The 19,235-nt window shown below is 45.2% G+C and overlaps 1 protein-coding gene across 3 annotated transcripts in view; it reads left to right on the top strand.

The window, feature by feature from the left end:
• The first annotated feature begins 6,507 nt into the window (after window positions 1-6,507).
• The window catches only part of HPCAL1 (hippocalcin like 1), a 177,960-nt gene continuing 165,232 nt past the window's right edge, over window positions 6,508-19,235 (top strand). The window contains exon 1 of one of the 3 annotated variants that reach the window (XM_059729647.1): window positions 6,508-6,740. The gene's annotated coding sequence lies outside the window, so the exon portion shown is untranslated. Of the gene's footprint in view, window positions 6,741-7,038; window positions 7,240-19,235 lie in introns of those variants that run through there. The other 2 variants (XM_006259553.4, XM_014597332.3) reach the window with 2 other exon arrangements.

The following is a 19,235-nucleotide window of genomic DNA, read 5'->3' as shown; positions in this document are numbered from 1 at the left end:
AGAATTTCCTCACCTTTTTGTCTGCTTGATTTAAACATACTTTTTTGTATTTACACCTTTAAACTTGCATCCAACAAAAATCATTTAGTTCTGCCAAGTTTCCTTTATGCTGCTTTAACCATTTCTCTCATTGATTTAAGGAGGACACAAGTCATTTTTAAATGTGCACATGGCTTCCACAATTCATTTACTAAGTCATAGGAAGGTGCTGTGGTTTCCCTATGGCAACCTTAATACAAGAGCAGAAACTAAAGTGTGCATTTTTTTCCCCTTGGTCCAGTTGTGCAGACCTCACATCTGGTGTTTTCAGGCTCATTTCCAATTACAACTGAGCTGCGGCTGTTCTTAGAATTCACTTTTCCTTGCAGGTGAAGAGGGGAGGGAAACAGAGTGCGTGCAAATGAGAATTTTTCTAACAGAAAGAAGAGCAATCATGCAATGACAGGGTATTGCCACTACTTGTTATATTTTTGTGATAAACATCTCTCCTGTTATCGGCACAACCACAAGTAGGGAAAGTAACCAGGAAAGAAAAAAAGCAGACTAAAAATTACATGAAACACTATTAACTTCATCTGACACACAAATTTTCCTCTTTGCTTGATTATTCAAAATCCAGCATGCAAGGGCAGAGACTGCACTAGCCGGGCCTCTTTCCTCCCCCTGCCCAGCACTGATCACTTCCAGCACTGTTCTATGGAAGGGAGACTGAGAGTCTCAAGGGTAGCAGCAGATGCTTCTTTTTGCTCTGTCATTTAAACCTGGGCAGGAAAGCAGACTACAAAATATAACAAGGAGAAATGTTGCTTTGGCAGGAAGATGGACTTTGACCTGCCAGCTCATCACCATCTCCAATTTCTGTGATGCAGACAACTGACAAAGAGAAAGCACACAATTGTGACAATGGTTAACTGGATGCTAGTTCTTCCTGTTAGTGACACTTGCTGCCTGAGTAGTAGCCGAGAGTAACTTGTGCAGCTGGTATTTCCCAGGTGTGTTTGTGCGCTGTAGAGAGGGAGAGAACACTGAGGTGTTAAACTGACACGGGCGAAGATTCAAGCATCAGCATCTGGTACCAACAAATGTCAGGCCTTTTGGTAATTTACAGTCATGAAACCAGCCTATTATTACTGGAAAAAAAACCAAGGTCTTGTAAGACAGTAGTCTTGTTAGATAAACTTGACTTAAAAATTTCTTCAAACTGCCATTGAAGACAAATGCCTCATTTAGTACTATAATCTGTCATGGACTGGGGTCCCCTGGGATGGCTGCGATACCCCTAGGGCTCCTTGACCATGCCAATCCTGCCCCACGGGCACCTTCTTTCACCTGTCATGTCTTGGTGTAACTATAATAGATGGGGAGGCTGCCCTCAAGTTTGTATTGTTGGACATGGTGCTGATAGACCCCACTGAACCCCGCGAAGTTTCGGACCCCTTTTGGGTCTTACTCCAAAATGGATGCCTCTCAGGACACCCTCAGCCTTATGGGCTAGATACATGGCTCCAAACTGCCCCTTTACCATGCCCCAAGTCTCGCAGATGGCATTCACACAGTGTCCGTCCGAGGCCTTAGTTTCACTTGGCCTCTGGTCATCACTGGGCTCTCCGCAGCCCTGTCTCTTTCCCAGCACCAGTGTGGGTGTGGAGAGGTCTGCATACCCCAGATACCGCATCCACGCTGGCGCTGGGGTTTGCACGCTGTAGTGGGTCCCAAATGAGGCCTCCTCCTTCCCCAATAGCCTCTGCCCAATCCACCAGTTTACAAACAGAAATCAAAATACGAGCCCCTGGGCTATAACATAATGCAAGTAGCTCAGGGTGTGCGCTGTCCCTTTAAATGAACCCCCCTTCCCCCAGCACAACATGCCTTGTAGGCCAGGGTCTGGTGAGCTCCTAAAGTCCCTTAATCTGACCAGAAGCAGGAGATGGGCCATCAAGCCTCTTCACTTAGCTTCCTCTAGAAGAACTCCTTCCCCCTTAGCTGTTGGCAGAGTACTCCCTCTCTGGTCCCAGCCCTGGGGTTTATATGTGCCCAGGGCCCTGTTTTTTCGGTCAGCTGACCACCTGCAGGTGCCGGGTAATTCCCTCATTCCTGCTGCCATAGTAACTTGCAGCTGAGGGGTTCCTGAGTGACTGCTGGGGCTCTCTCCCTAGGCAGTTTCAGCCCTTAAAAGAGCAAGCACCTTAGTGCCTTGCAACACTGACTCCTGCTTTCTTTCATTATTTTTCACTTGAAATCCCCTGCAATAGTGTTTCCCAAACCTTGTGGCTTTATGCCCCGTCTCAGTGAAGCTGGTAACTCTTGTGCCTACCTGCTTTGTCATCACTACTTGATTGCTGCCAGCTGCCCTCACCAGTGGCAGGAGGAAGCAATGGTGGCAGCAGCTGAAGGAGAGAGAGGGGTACTGGAGTGGTTGAAGTGGTAGGTGGCACCACCACTTCCTACCATGATTTGCATGTCTCCTCCCTCTCCACCCAAAACTTTTGCACAACCCACAGTTTGGGAAATGCTGCCCTAAAATAACATGGTGAGAGATTAGGAAAAGCAAAATTAAAGCAGGATGAAAAAATCATTTTAAAGCTGGTTCAGATGTCACTCCACTCTCTTCCATGCAAGACAGAATAAGGTTCACTGTTTGCATAGGTCCTTCTTTATCCAGCCATCCTGCCATGCTTCTCATGAAGACACATAGCCTCTGATAATCCAAGCGTTTTGTGTAGGTAGATTCCTCTGGCCTATGTGAAACCTACTAACCAGTGAGGCTCCATGCCACTTCCCATGCAGAATAACATGCTGGGTTGGTGTCACGTTGTGCCACCTGCGTGAGGACTATGGGATCTGACCCTTAGGGCATGAAGATTAGTCTTAACCCTGAAGTTGAAAGGCATGCTTCTGATACTTTTTCTAAAGCATCAGTTAAAGGCCAGATCGTTTCTTTGGACACGTCTGTGAGTTGGAGACCACAGGGGTCTGAAAACCCATTTACCAAGAAACCCTTTGCTGCCTGAACCTATAGGAAGCAGTGTGGTTAGCCAGCAGCTCTGCCAGTTCCAAGAACCGTGTTGGAGCTTATTTGGGAAACAGGCAGCAAAAGGTCTGAGTACTATAATCCTTGCCCTCGGTTGCATTTTAATGTCTGGTATTACTATCAGTAACTGTTTAAGAACACTTGTCAAAACTGCCTGAACATGCACCACTGCACTAGACTGTCAGATTGGTGCTACTGAAAGATCACTTGTGGAAGTCATGGGGTTCTGTTGTAAATTGTTCATAAAAGTAAGTCTCTCTTTAACATTCTGATCTAGTTACACACATGTCTAACCAGAGGAAGGCAGGTGATATTGTAGCACTAGCAGCAGCTTTAACAGTTACTGACATTCAGATACTTATGGTAGATGTTTGAGAAGAAATAATAGGGCATTGCATGTCTGTCTCAAATAGTTGTCCTCTGGTTAAAACACTATAAGAAGCTCCTTTGGCTGCCTCATGCTTAATGAAATTCAATATGCTTTGAAGGAGCCAGATGCATCTAATTTGGGTTCTCCTCTCCTTGTTTCTTTCTTCCAACTGTGGGAATAAAATGAAGAGAAAAATAAAAATAAAGGTAAGATGCAAAAGCAGTCAAAGCACTTAGTTTATGAGGCCTGCACCATGCCAATATAGGGAGTGAGTATTATAGATGCACTTAATGCATGTCTGCCATTTTAAAAAGATCTTCAGATAGGCTAAATATACCCAATGGGCTCAATATTCCAAATACAGATACTTTAATAGGACATTAAAATCTTGTACTAGGGTGCTCAAATTGGTACTTAGGTACATGAAATAGGAATGTATATACCTACATATTGATCTTCCATTCCAATGCAGAATTTGAAAGTCCTAATAATGTATATGCACACTGAAAACAAGGCTCCTGTGCTCAGGGGTTACAAAGAAGACATAAGATGAAGCTGAAGGAATAGGCTGTAATCAAGGTTTTATTTCAGAAATGTATTCTCTTTTTCTGTTGCAAATAATCCTTGAGTAGTTAACAATTTTCTGAATTTGTCCTGTTTTTAATTTTTTTTGTAAATAGTTTCTGTGAATAATTGCTGATCATGAACTGTTCTATGAATACATCAAAGGATCTTAACTATCAACCCTGTTTGTTGGTTGTTTTTTTTTACTAGACACCCAGGTCAAAGCTTAGGAAAATGTTTTGCGCATCTACACTTATATTTATGGCTTCAAAGGTTTGCTTTTGCTGAATATTCTCCAATATTCATTTAATCCATTCTAACAACTGTTTCTGCCTGTAAATTCATTCACTAAACTATGTGCAGCAAGTAAGGGAAAAAGGGCAAGGAAAATGTAAAGAAGCAGCTTTTTATCAGTGTAAATGCACAGAAACTTTTAAAACGATTGTTTAGATGTAGAAGGACTCAGGGTGCAGACAGGTGCAGACAGGAGGGACAATTTTTGCCTGATCTGGCCACAGAGAGCAGTTTATAGCTGTGACCAAACGTAAGTGTACAGCTGCAAACAGCTTCAAAAATCACTGATCAGGTGGAAAATCTGACCCCTCATTGCAGGAGGTATCTAGGGCAGACCAGGCATTAGAGTTTGCTGAAATACACATTACAGTGGGGCTCCAAACTGCTGGTGTGGGAAGAGGGGGTCAGGAACGGATTCTTGCAAGGTTCCCATTGCTGGACATACATAATTTGGGCTGCCACACTGTAGCTCTTTGGCCAGCCCATCTATCCATGTCCAGCAATGGGAACTCTGAGGAGCTTCATGGGAGGGGGTGGTACGCGTACTGAGCATGAGAGAGGACAGCACAATGAGTAATTGGGGAAAGCTCAGATTTTATCAAAGGCCCAGTCTTGCCAGCCCTGAGTTTTGTATAATCCTTATGCCAATGAGGATTTCCAGAACTAAGCCCAGTGAAATCTAGGGAATTACATCAGTCATATAACTATTGTGAGGAATTGGGCCTCAAGTAGCAAAGGTGGAGTTGGCACCGATGGACGTGAAAAACCTTTAGGCAACCGTAACACCATGTGTCTGTTTTCAGTGGATTCTAAGTTTGAAAACTGTTCAGGCTCATATTTTGCACACTTGCTGTCTTCCTTAGGTTGAATGTTTTTGGAACTTGCCAATACACTTATGCTGCTTCTGAGAGAGATGTTGGGAGAAAAAGAGTTAATTTTGCAGATGCTAAAAAAAACATTTCTGTCTGTTTCTTTCAACAGCCTCACTGTTTGCATCCACGCTCTGACTAGGAACTTGAACCTTGGCAGGGATGGGGCAGGAGTCTCTCTCTCTTTGTGAAAACCGATCCAGTTTAGCTGAGTTCCAAACCCTGCAGCATGGCTGTTTGCACAAACTCAGTTGAGTTTTGTTATAGGCTTGCCATTAACATCTCAAACCGTTGTGTCGGTGGTGAGTTGGCAGAGAGCACCCGCATGCCATGTGCACCCAGCATGCTTGTCAGCCTCCTGCACGGGACCTGCCGAAACAGGGTGCTGCGTAGAGACAGGTGCAGCAGCAGTGTCACCTTCTCTCTATCTCTTTGAGCAAGACAAATGCAGGCAGGACTGACAGCCAGGAAAAATCTCTTCCACTAATGGGTGTTAATACACCTGTGCACTTGGCCGGCTTTATTTCCTTACAAGGTTATCAGATGCTGCCTTGAGAAAGGCAGGTGGGTATCATTTCCCCCCTCCTGACAGAGGAGAGACCTGAGAGGCTTAATGCGAGATCCCTGGGGGCAGTGAGAGAACAGACCTGGCTCAGGCCTCCATGAGGTTTGGAGTGGGACACCCGGCCCCAGGTTGGGGGTCAGGCTGTCTGACCTGGGCAGGGCCCTTCTGGCCTGGCTTCCCTGTGATTTCTATGGGCTTGGCCAGGCTGTCTGCAACCCCTCGATCCTCCCTCTGCCCGGCCCGACGCTGCAGCCTCTTCCACAGGCAGCGCCAGCCCAAGCGCAGGGTAACAACCCACCGTGGCTGCCCTTGCCCCAAGGCCAGAGGCAGGGGCCTGGAGCCTGTAGGTCCTGGATCACCCGTGCTCCCTGCCTCAGCCCCACGTCTTTCTAAAGGCACCGCGAAGTGGACAGACCCTGTGCCAGGACCCAGGGGGGCAGGTATGTGTGTCGGGGTGGCTATGTGTGTGTCGGGTTGGGGGCAGGTGCGTATTGGGGCAGGTGTGTGTGTCAGGGGGCAGGTGAGGACAGGGGGGTGTGGGGAGGTCCGGTGTGTCAGGGCCAGGTGTGTGTGGGGTGGTTGGGGGGCATAGGTGTGCGGGGGGGGGGGTCAGGTGTCTGTATGGGGGGGTGTAGGTGGGGGGGCGGTTTCCCGCGCCAGGTGCCCGGTCCCCCCGCGCCAGCACTCAGCGCCGCGGGGGGCGGAAGGGCCCACGTGTGTGCAGGGGGGAGCCCCTCCCCCAGCACTTCTCAGCACTTCTTGGTACTTCCTGCCCGGCCGAGACAGAGCGGGGAGGGCGGAAGATACCAAGTGCCTTCCTGCCGGGGGGACCAACACACCGCAGCCCCCAGTCCCGCGCCGGGTGGTGGCGCTCGGCCGCGGGGGGGCAGTGACGCCGCCCCGCCCCGCCCCGCCCCGCCCCCCCGCGCTGCCCGGCAGCGAAGTTCAGCCTCCCGCGCCCCGCTTCCTCCGCGCGCTCCGCCAGGAGCCGAGAGCCGCAGCTGAGCCGAGCCACGCCGCAGCCCGCGGGGATCGCGCCCGGACCCGGTAAGGGGCTCCCGCGGGCCGGACGGGACGGGACGGGACGGGCGGCGGCTGCAGATCGTGACCCTTCCCCGCGGGAGTCCGGAGCTCCCCTCGGCTCTGCACGCGGGCTCGGGGGGCCGGGCCGGGCCGCGCCCCTCGCCCCGGGGTCCCGCGGGGGCAGCGCCGGGCCCTGGCCGGACGGTCCCAGCGGCTTGGGGAGAGAGAGCTCCGGGCACTGCTCGCCTCCGCGCACAGCGCTGCCAGGGGGCACGGGGCCGGGCAGAAATCCCCCCTACTCTTCCTTCCCACCCGTTGTTAGGAGCCCCTGGGTGCAGGCTGTGGCTCCGCACCTCGCGGTGTCCCACTGAAGTTACAGCCAGGCCGGGCGAGCTTCAGGAAAGCCGCCTCGCGCGGGTCCCTGCTGTCGCCGCGAAGCGAAGCCCTGGGAACAGTTAATCTGCCGTGACTTTGAAGCGTCCTGCCCCCTCCTTCGGGACCTGCGCTGCCCACCTGATGCCAGGTAGAGTCGCACCACATCCCTACCGCATCTCCTGCTCTCTTGCTCATGGTGGGCTCCTCTGTGAGGGTGAAAAAAGGGTTACAATGACCCAACGTTGCTCTGTTGAAACCTGAAGAAACCCAATCGCCTTTGCAAAGCTTCCCGTGTGCTGCGCTGTGCGTCTGGCTGATGGGCAGTCTCTCCGCGTTGTCTTGTGCTCTCCTGTTTCTCCGGACACCTCTTGTCTCCCATTTCGTACCTAGGCGTGGTTTACACTGAAAAGTTTTGCCAGCACAGCCGAGTGGGGAAAAAATCACATTCCCAATGGACATGGCTGTCCTGGCAGACCACTGGAGAGGCAAGTGCACTAGCAAAAGGGAAAGAAAACAACCCCCCTTTTCTCCCCAAAATCAAAACTTTTTTTTCTGGCGTAGCTTATTTCATTCAGGGAACTGGCAAAGCCTGTGCAAGCTATATTGCTAGTCGCCCGGTAATATAGCTCTGCTGGGGCAGTAATGGGAACACACTTCTTTTTAACTGTAGGCAGGCCGGTAGACTGCTGTTTTCTGTGCCTGGGCTGTCATTTTGTCTGAGTCTGGGCAGCTCCTAGTACAGAGAGATCAAGCTAGGACTCTTGGGTACTTTGGTAATACAGCTGCTATTGTACCCATATAGTAGCTTTGAGCTAACAATGAAGATTACTTTGTAGCTCAAAGGATTAAATTTGGCACATGGTTGCTTTTTTGCACAGCCATGTGCTCTATGACTAGGAATGGTAGTTTTCCCATTAAACAGTAGTGCAAACCACCTTCTCCAGAGCATCAGTTCTTACTCAAATGAGGTAGAAATGCTTGATGAAGTACATCAAGTAGGTGGTGATTCGGCTGAGACTTCTGAGCTGCAGACTTGTCCATGTTGTGGCGGTGCATAGGGATGTCTTTAGATAATGAAGTCGAGTCTTTGCCTGCGTACAAAATGTGCTGATATTTTAGGGAAAGGGACTGTTGCTTTTCTGAAGAGCTGCTGATCTTTTCTGCAGCTGCGGCTTTAGGTCAGAGTTAGTAACAAGTTCAAGGCGTTACCCACTGAATGGAAATCAGGCAAACTTTTTAAAAATTGTTTTTGCACCTTGGTTTGTAGTACTCAACAAAGTATTGATGTAGGACCAGGTTTTTGGACATTATCAGAAAAATATATAGTGTAGTTGGGCACAAAGGCTTCATGGAACTGAACTTGTACTGAAGTTAATTTCTGTCGCAAGAAGGTCTTTTTTTTCAGCTCGTGTTGTTGACCATAGTAACAAAGTAACTGATGCAAATTATTGGGTAGAGCAACATAGGCTGTCTTTCGAAGGTCTTCAGTTTAGAGCTGTTGAGCTTTTAATTATACTAAGCATAAAATACTTTGAATTGGTGCCTGAAATTCTGCTTGCTCCAATACTATGCTATCATTCTGAAACCTAATAGATACATATGCTTGATTTAGCTTCACCCTGGCAGTCTTTTGCTGAACCAAAGCTTTAGCCTGGGTTAGCAAAACTTTGATTTCTGCTTGTCTCGACTCTTCCAGCAAGCGTGACTTTTCCCTGTCGCACATTCTGCTTAACAGTCTGATAGCAAAGTAACTGTGTACCCTTTAACAAAATTATAAGGTTAAAAAACTTCCTGATGTGCCTCAGCAGTTGGGGGGAGGCGGGGAACCTCAAGCAAATCCCCTGGAAAATCTTGTCTTTCTCTCGAAGTGGGAATAATTGTTCTTGTTAACTAGAGACATATCCATTCAAATGAGCACTACTGTGTACATTCCTCTGTGACTATAAATATGAGATGGAGGACGAATCCTCTCAATCTGCCACCGGTGTAATTCCCATGAAGAATGCAATATCTAGGGAGAAATGATAGTTATAATTCATTAGTGGAATAGCAAGTTTTGAGGGCATCTGAATTACTACCATGGAAGAAACCGTGAACAGTATTTATCTCTTCTTACTGTACCTCATCTTTATCCCTTTTTGAGAAAGGAGCAGACTTCCGTGCAGGCAGCCAAGAAGGAACCAGGTAGTTTATAGGATTTACCTTGCATGTTAATCAAGATGTTTCTCCCTAAAAAAAAAAAAAAAAGAAGCACTCTGGAAGAAAATGTCAATTGAAGGTAGTCTTTCTTCCTCCCTCCCTCCTCCCCTACACCCCAACACTTTCTTTTTTTTGAGTGACCAAATGCTGTATTGTGGGGCACTGTCGACTTAAAATCCAGTTGCATCAAAATCAAAATTTTGAGTTAGATGAGACTTTGGCAGTGACACATTTGAGACCCTCCTGGGTTGGTTTTGTTTTGTTTTGTTTTTTGGTTTGGGGGTTTTTTTTGGCACGGGGGGTGGGCTTTACAATTGCATTCTTTTAAAAGGGGCTTTTCCCTCTCCTTCATGTGATAACTATGTAGAAAAGAGCCTGACTATAAAGGGGAAATCATGCAACTAAACAGGGTGAACAAACCAGGAAAAATATTTTGCTGGTAAAATTAATGTCTTTCTAAAGATGTCTTATGCTGATGCCACCCCTTTAGATGCCTCTGTAATGTTACTGAAACACAGTGGTTAAATGAGAACAGGCATCTGCAGAGTCTGAGGGGACAGGAAGGTTGATGTTGCAAGCATGATGGGAACTTGACAATGTAAGATGCTGTTTGAAAAGCATCAGATGAGGACCTGACCACTTTGCCAAGATAAAGGATAAGCTCATGCAGCTGGCTGAGCAATCGGATTGCATTTTTCCTGTTTTGGACAGAGTTTCTATTGTAACAAATTAACTAGTATACTAATCATGTTGGCAAAGGTGTTTGTTTTTGATTCCCAAACCACTGAGCATGCCAGCATGTGAATTGACTACTCAAAAAGAAAGGCAGAAAGCATTTCATTGTGAATGTCTGGGTTTGCATTAGTGCTGGGGCATAAACTATGGCTCCTGTAGTTTCTTGAAAATACAAACATTACTCTTGACAAAGATGGATGGGTATAGCTTAGGCTTCAGTTAAGGAAATACATCTTGCTTGAAAGTTGGCACGTGTCTTGTGCAAAGTCATTTTCGAACCAGCGGAGGCGGGAGTGGGAGGGAGAAAAAGACTGCCTTCTGGGGGCCAGAAGCCAAGAATGTGTGGGCGTAATGTGAGTCTTTTTTTTCCCCGTGTTTTTAATTCACCTCTGTACAGAGCAGACTAGCACATCTACATGGCATGGGGAGGCCTGCTGATGCTCTGTGGCTTCGAAGTTGTTATTTTTTTTTCCCTTTCAGTTTTTAAAGTGTATTATGAATGGAATTCTTCTGCTCTTGGCCATTCTCCCATGAAGTAAAGGGAGAAAAGCTCAGAGTTGTATTGCAGTTGGCCACAGCAGAAGCTAATTCTGGTTTGTAGGGCATCATCTGTTTTCTATATTGGGCTTTCAGTAGTAAATAACATTTCTCAAATCTTTCTCTACATCATGTTTCTCAGAACAAGCTCTTGTGGTGATGGCAAAATATTTTTTTTTTTTTTTTTTTAAGCTGGCTATTGGTTATGAAGATAGAGTATGCTTGTAAAGGTCATGTGATTATGACCACTACCACTTTGTTTAATTAACAGGGTTTTTAAAAAAAAAAATGTAGGGTTTAGAAAAGATGCCTAATAGCGAGGGTTTCTTACTGTATAAGATGGGGAAGGGGAAGTCAAGTGTATATGTCAAGTGTGTAATGATTGCAGCTTGATTTTTTGTTGTCCTTTTTTCTGAAGGAGAGAGGGCAAGAACAGCATAAAATTTGGCATAAGACAGGAAAAATCTCTTGGTTCATTCACATCCTCTGCTGTTGCATGGTGTCACATCAGAGAAGTCTTCAAAAACTCCCCAAGCTTCAGCTTAATAATAGTGTAACTGTGAAGTCCCAATCATTCTTATAGGAACATATTCCAGAACCTCACTGCTCTGGTAGCCATGAATAAATTTGGGTTGAATATTGGAACTAGTTTATGTACACTTTGTCCTTATATGATGTTTTTCTATTTAGCTCCCTCCCCCACCACCTGGTTTTTATCCTCCTGATGTGTTCATAGGCACAAATTAACTGACATAGAAACAAATTAATTCTCAAAGAGGAAGTGGGGGGCAAGAAGAGTAAGCATAGGAATAGACTTAGTAGGCAGTAAAAGGCAAGCGGTGCTTAGACACCATTTTGATTTTTAATGGGTTGGGATGTATTGCACTTAGAGTTTATATATGTCCATTTGTTTCAGAAGTGCCCTGGGGGCTTTCTTAAAAAATAATGATCCTTTGCGGTAGCGCACACAGAAGATTCTCTGATTGAATCCTGTTAATTAAAAAAGCACACCTAGGATAAAATAAAAAAGGGTTTCAAAATGCTTTTAAATTGCTGCTTTGTGACCAAACTTGGTAATACAGTTAGAGCCATTTAAATGAAAATTATTGCAGGATAATTATTGTTAGTGAAACCTGTCTTTCCCATCTCTGTGCCTGCTGTTGCTCTCTAGTAAAGTGCAGCAAGTATGGGGTAACTGATTTAGCCTCTCACTGCTGGAATTTTAAAATGTCTCTGCAGATGTAAACAGTTTAATTATCTTCTGACTTAAGTGTAGATAGGGAATGTTCCACTGAAGTCAGATGATCTGCATTCATGTAACGTTTTTGTTAAGAGAATCATACCTGATGCCTTTTAATATACATTGTCTGGCCTGCCATCATGAAGTTGACTTGCAGTGCAGTAACTTAGATGTGTTACACACTAAGTTTCAGCATGTGTGTAGATTGTTTTCAAGCTGTTGAAAAATTATTAAATAGGAACATGCAGGGAACAGTCTATCTAACACAACATGAAAGGTTGAAAAACTTGTTATTTTTCAAAACCAAATTAATTTGAGAGGCAACAACCTCTACTATAGGGTGGTTATTTTTCTTTTCCCCCCAAAAGTTGTCTCGTTTAAAACCTTCCCTTGGTGCAGTTTGCAATTGATAGGTGTCCTCTCAGTTGTCTGAAAGGGAATAGGAAAAAATCCTTTAGACTTACCTGTAGAACTAAGGTTAAAGAGGAGCTTTAATTCATGCAACTTGTGTTCCTCTCCTATCACCCTAAACTTGAGTTTCAACCTATTATACAGATGGTTCTAAAGTCGATCAGTTATGGAGCCTAAGGGGCATAGTTTACTCTGACTATGGAGAGGAGAGCAGACCATTCCTGCCATTTAAAATATAAATAATTTAACTCCCTTTTCATTAGAGCCGAATCTAATTTTATTTGCCCAAAGTTATAATAGGGCTCTGGTGTGTTATCTTCTGGTGAGGATTTGCACCTTTAGGAATTTGCTCATGTATACTAGTCTGAGTTTGAGGAAACTCCAAGTAGGGCCCACTGATATTGCTCTGCATTTAGGTGATTTGGTTTAGATTAGCTTTGTTTGTTCCCAGTTTCTTTTTCTAGTTTCTTGCTGTCCAGACTAACGCTAGATCTGGTGAGTTTAGCCCATGGCAGTACCTTATCATTTTGGGATGGTGGGGGGCCGGGGCCGGACATAAAATAAAAATACCTGTCAGCTATGCTATATAAATGAATTGCTTTTCATGAATAAACTTGAAATTCTTTCCCCTTGTTGGATCATACTGTGTATGTATGTATGTATGAAGCTCACAGACAATTACAAAGCATTTTTACTGTAGTACTGGCTTTAAGAGCAGGTGGTAAGTTTCTCAATGCGCCAGTCACTCTAAAAAGTTGTGCTGTCTGTTGTGGCTTGCTTACATAGACTTGCATAAGCAGTTCTATTCGGTCAAGGGGGATAGCGCTGCACATAAATGCAGAAGTGGTTAGCTGTGTTAGTCTAAAGTCAGCCAGAAGGCAGGACACAGTGGCATCTTAGGCCCCTGACAGACGTTACATTTAAGATGTAATTAATCTGTTAATTGCACCTTAAATAGTAACTGACCTCATGTTCAGACAATTCCCCAAGAAGGGAAACCAGCCACAAGAATATTATAAATATACAAAACTTATAATATTTTGTACCTGGTTTCCATTGTGCCTTAAATTGAATATGTGGAGCTGGAGTCCTGCATGGTGGGTCAGGAGCTGCCCACTGCCACTTCCCTGCCCTACCTGCTGCCCAGAGCAGCACAGGAGGAGGAGGAGCCGCTGGAGGCTGTGTGCAGTGTCTGGGGCCAGGACCATCCAGTAGATGTGGGTGGGAGCACAGTATAGGCTGCCCTACGTAGGAATGGGCAGGTTTTGGCCTCATGCAGAGCACCACAGGGACGCAGTGGGTTGGATACAGTTGGTGGGAAAATGAGTTAGTGGTCTGGATCCAGCCCATGGACTATATTTTGCCTACCCTTGGTCTAGAGTTCTAGGTCACGTAGAGCAGAGAAAGTTTCCTTGTTCCTTTTGCAGCAGTTGCAATAGCTATGTCTGTCCCTGTAACACCTCGCTTTGACCAGGGACCGATGAGGCAGAGGAGGAATCTTGGAAAGGGAGGAGTAGTGACTGAGGAACCAGCTGCTGCAGCTGCTAGTATATTTCCTGCCCTTTGGGCAGGGGGCTGGACTCGATGATCTTCCGAGGTCCTTTTCAGCCCTAATGTCTATGAAATCGGGTGCCAGCTGTGTGCATCCAGAAGGCTGGTGCTCAAGCAGCAAACTAATCCTGACCTCCTCTCTCCCTGCCTAGATTTCAAGTGTAGTCCATTTAAGACTGAAAAGGGCTTTGCCCTTCTCCAGTCACTGCTGGTTAAGTGTGTAGCCCTCCCAGCGCTGAGCTCTCAATAGCCCCAAAACTACCTAGCTCCCCCATTTTCAAGGCTTTTAATAGTTGCTGTTTAGGATGCTTTGAAAAAGCTGGAAAATGAGGGGAGATGATTTTACAGCTGCTAACTAGCTCCTGTCCTTTTCCAGGTACCCTTTCAATAGCAGCCCTTTGACAGTTGCTTCCTCCTCTTTTGTTTCTGACACAGTTAAAGGGAGTTATAAAGTAGATAGTTGCTGTTAGTGACTCTGCAGTTAACCCAGGCACAAGCTGGGCTGAATGAAACAGCTTCACAATGTGCGGTGTATGCGTTTAACTCATGTGCAGATAGCCAGATTTGTAACAATGTTATTAATGGGCTGTAAGTTGGGACCGGGAAGCATTTAAGTGTATTATGCTTACATGTGGATCCATATTCTTTCTGCATCTGGGCCAGTCGGTCCTTACTGCACCAGCTGTAGTTCAGACTGCCATAAACTCCTCAAATTGAGCTTAGACAGCTCTTATCAGCCTGCCAGGCTACCAATCCTAAGCTTGGTCTAGACCAGGGGTGGCCAGTCTGTGGCATGTGTGCCACAAATGGCACAGGTAGTAGCTGTGTATGGCTTACGACAGATTGGACAGAGAGTAGGATGCAGATGATGGAGTTTGAAGTGGTATTAAGGGGATGGGTAGTGCCCAGCCTTAATTTGTGGCACACCTGCCAAAGAGGTTGGCCCCCACTGGTCTAGACTCAAATTTTGCCTGCAAAATTAAGTTGTGAAAACAGTTTTACCATTAGCCAAAATAGTGCTGTTGATAGATGTTTTAGTGAGGACACAGTACATTTGCCAGAAAAAAGCTGCATCTCACCCGGGGGGGGGGTGGGGGCTTGCCTGTATGCCTTTTCCTGTGTCTGAATTGGCAAATCCTTTTAAATGTGCACAGATCCTTGGAGATTTGAGCGCTGTTGTCGGTCAGAGAAGTCATGCTAATGCTAATCTCAGGTATGCTTATAAATGGGTCCCTGTATACTCTAACACAGCCACATTCTGGGGCAAAGACATCTAAATCCCATAGCAGTATAAACTTTATTTTCTGTGAGAAATTCCCCACTCCCATCCTTTCTGAGCCCCTGCCCAAACAGCAATCATTCTCAAATAAAAGTGCTTTTGATGTAAATGTATTTCTTTTCCAGCACCGCCTGTTTTGATAATGGAGTTCTTGCTTGCCTCTAGGCAACCTAAGTCCAAATTCTTTCTTCCCTCCCCAATGTATGTCAAAGAAGAAGCAGCTCATGGCAAGTTTCAGTTTCTCCTCTCTAAGGCTCTCCAGATTGTGCTTTCCTCTTCTTCAGGAAGCCCAGCTTTCTTGCTTACATTTCTGGCTCCCTGTTCCCTGACTGCCAGCTGGTCTCCAGCTCTGGTTCCATTGAACAATGCAGGGTGTATGCTTGTTCCAGCGCACCTGTTTAAGTTTGCTGATGATACCAAAATTTGGGGTGAGGTGGGCACGTCAGTAGGGAGGGAAAGACTGCAGCAAGACCTGGATAGGTTGCAGGGGTGGGCTAACAAAAACAGGATGCGTTTCAATACGGACAAGTGCAGGGTGCTGCACTTGGGCAATAGTAACCAGCAGTACACCTATAAGATGGGAAACTCCCTTCTTGAGAGCACAGAGGCAGAAAGGGATCTTGGAGTCATTATTGACTGCAAGATGAACATGGGCCGCCATTGCGAGGTCACGGTCGGCAGGGCCAACCGGACCCTATCGTGCATCCACAGGTGAATCTCAAGTAGGGCCAAGGAGGTGATCCTCCCTCTCTACACAACACTGGTCAGGCCGCAGCTGGAGTACTGTGTCCAGTTCTGGGCACCCCAGAGGGATGTGGACAACAATGAGGAGGGCCGCCCACATGATCCAGGGACAGCAGGGCGGACCCTACAAGGAAAGGCTACGGGACCTGAACCTGTTCAGCCTTCACAAGAGAAGGCTGAGGGGGGACCTTGTGACCGTCTATAAACTCAGTAGGGGGGACCAGAAGGGTTTGGGGGAGACCTTGTTTCCCCTAACGCCCCCCGGGATAACAAGGAATAACGGCCACAAGTTGTTGGAGACTAGGTTTAGATTAGACATCCGTAGGAACTACTTCACAGTCAGGGTGGCTAGGATCTGGAAATGACTTCCAAGGGAAGTGGTGCTGGCTCCTACCCTGGGAGTCTTTAAGAAAAGGCTTGATGCCTACCTGGCTTGGGTTATTTGAGCCCAGTTTTCCTCCTGCCCAGGCAGGGGGTCGGACTTGAAGATCTACAAGGTCCCTTCCGACCCTACTTCTATGATTCTATGATTATCTCTGCAGGTAGATCCCAATAAGATGGATCAGCAGTGAAATGACAGTATTTGTCAGGAAGGTGACTGAGATCACAGCATCCTAGGATAAAAACCCCATATTTGTGCAGTTATGAAATTGCGGAGTCCTGATTTAAGAAGTCTGGTCACACTTCCTACAGCTATTTGGAGGCTTCCTAACGGCTTGGGTAGACACCAATGCATTAGTTTTGCTCATTTTGTACTTTTAGTGCTTGGTTAAATGCAAGGGAAGTTTAGATTAGATATTAGGGAAAACTTTCTCACTAAGAGGGTAGTAAAACACTGGAACAGGTTACCCAGGAAAGTGGTAGAGTCTCCATCCCTGGAAGTTTTTAAGACTGGGCTAGACAGAGCCTTGGCTGGGATGATCTAGATGGGGATGGTCCTGCTTTGAACAGGGGGTTGGACTAGAAGATAAACTTCTGAGGTCTTCCTACCCTAATTTTCTATGATTATATGATTCTATATGTAACAATAAGTGCTAGAAATATAATTAATCAAAATACATGAAAATGAAAGGTAGAATGTAGAGAATAACTCTGTCAACTGATGTAAATTGATGTGAACTAGTAAATTCCATGGCTGGGTGTACACTTAATTGTGCTACCCTGGTGATGGGGGAGCAGAATACAATGGGTATATGGACAGAGTTAAAGTGATTTGGGTTTCTTTAACTTTGCAGTCCCAGCTTTTATCTTTGTAATTTTAACGTGAGGTTTGGATGTCCTAACCTTCAGAAGTTTGAGCTTATCTAGCCTTGGTGCGCCCTGATATCTTTCATATACATTAATATATATTATCTTAGCTCCATTTACCAAAGGCTATGTCCTACCCCCTTTCTGTGGATCTACTTTACAAAATTTGCTGTAGTAAATTTTTCCCCCCTTTTGCCCCTCCCTCACACAAGATAAAAAGCCATCATACTGCACCCAAACATTTTGTGTTCAACTCTCAGTAGTTGTCATTGTGTGTAGTATGATGACGGAAGAGAAGGATAAAAAGAGGAAGAGATAGATAAGCTTCCTGAACAATGAATGTGTAGTAATATAATTGTGTTAATCTTAATGGAAAGAGTTTAACATTAAAAGAGGAAATGGAGTGAACAGCTGGCACTGTTCCAACCCATGCTGCTTGCATCGTTTTTTAATTCTAACCCAATAGCTAGTGCCCAGTCAGGCCATACAGTATGTGGCATTTGCCAGTTGCCTTCAAAAAAATGCAATTCAGGAAGGAAAAAATAGAAAGTGAAGGTAATTCATCTTGCACTAGCACTTTAAAGCTTGCAAAATTAGATTTAATCAAATTGTAATATGCTTAGTCATAGTGGAGCATTACTGTTTCTCTCTCCTCTCTCTCTTTCCCTCCCCCCCATTTAGGATCTGCAGGGGCCTACTGCGGTATATGATCTTACTGCTTAAAGATTAGGTTCAATCACATAATGAGTCAGAAATTGTTGCCCTTTTTGAAACCCACAAGAAGCTTGTGTTCAACATTTTAACACTAGTATAGTCTTGAAGTCTTCCCCTTCAAAGCGTGTTCAACATACTTAAAATTGGAATGCTGCTTACCATCATTTTTTGGTTTTTTTAGAGTTCAAGATCCTGGTAGAGAAGGACTGGAAGTGGCAAGTATAAAATATTATTTAAATTGAGCACCAAAATGCCCATGCAGCAAGTTTCTGCAAGTGAGATGTGTGTTTTTCCTCAATACATGTTACAGTACTAAAAGGCATCCACTAGTAAGAAGTACTTGAGCCAAGCGCCTTTATACAAAATAAAAGTGCATTTTAGCTTTGGTAAAAAGGGGCAAAATTACATTAAAATCAACTGAGTTGCATCTGCTTATACTAGGAGAGTAATCTGCCCACTAACATTTCAGGGGGAAGGCAGGGTGGCACTTCTAGAAAGCAGCTGGTTCAGAGGCATGAATTCTTGTAGCATCCTTTTTTAATTCTGTCCCAGTTGCTTATGCCCATTCAGACCATGCAGTCAGTTTTTATTAAAAAAGGCAACTGCAACAGATACCTGCAAGGGATGGGCTGAAAGAAAGCAAAGGTTGTTCTAAAGAAGGGAAAGGGATGGGCAGGGGGAGAGCGTGCTAAGAGATAATAAGTGGATCAGTTAAGATGAAGTCTAATTTTAGATGAACAAGGCACTTGACATCTGGAAGACCACTGAAACTGCTGGACCAGGTAGTGGCATAGGAACATATAGTTCCAGTTGCGACCACAGTTAATACAGCCCAGTCTGTGGCTCACTTTCTGTTTTGCAGTTTCACATTGAAGTTGTTTTTTTGAAGTTTAAGGATAAATATGCTGAGGTGGAGAATGGACTGTCTAAGGAGGTTGAAGTATTCTGCCATGGGCTTTTGTGTGTTTCTGGAATTGATATTAAATCAGTGTCCATTCTTTATTAATTTATTTTTTACCTAGGGATTGTCTGTCTGGTCAACATAGACAGCAGAGAGGTATTGTAAGCATGATACCATCTAACAAAGTAGGTTGTTGTTTCTGAAAGCCCATGCCTCTAAAACAGTTCATCTGTAAGGTACAACCCTCTCTACCTTCTACCTGACCTCAGATTAGCATGACTAGCTAGCTCTATGCCAGTAATATTTCAGTACAGGTCATTGTTTAGCATTCTTGCATTTTTTTACTATGTCTGTTTCTTCTATCTCTCTCTCAGAATTTTTGGATGCATGTTTTTATTTCTTTGTTCATATTAGTGTTGAGGAAGGATCATAGCTGCATAGTTGTAGGCAGACTTGTGGTAGTTTAATAGCTTAACCCATAAGCAGAAAATGTCCAATTAATAACCAGTCAGAGATGCTACACGTCTCTGTTGGAAGAGTAGTTATTCATTCTGGATGTAATTGCCCACTGTTTTAGATCCAAGA

This window comes from Alligator mississippiensis, chromosome 1 (genome assembly GCF_030867095.1).
Source record: "Alligator mississippiensis isolate rAllMis1 chromosome 1, rAllMis1, whole genome shotgun sequence".
Taxonomy (NCBI): domain Eukaryota; kingdom Metazoa; phylum Chordata; order Crocodylia; family Alligatoridae; genus Alligator; species Alligator mississippiensis.
The sequence above is the reverse complement of the archived record's forward strand: the minus strand, read 5'-3'. Positions and strand labels throughout refer to the sequence as shown.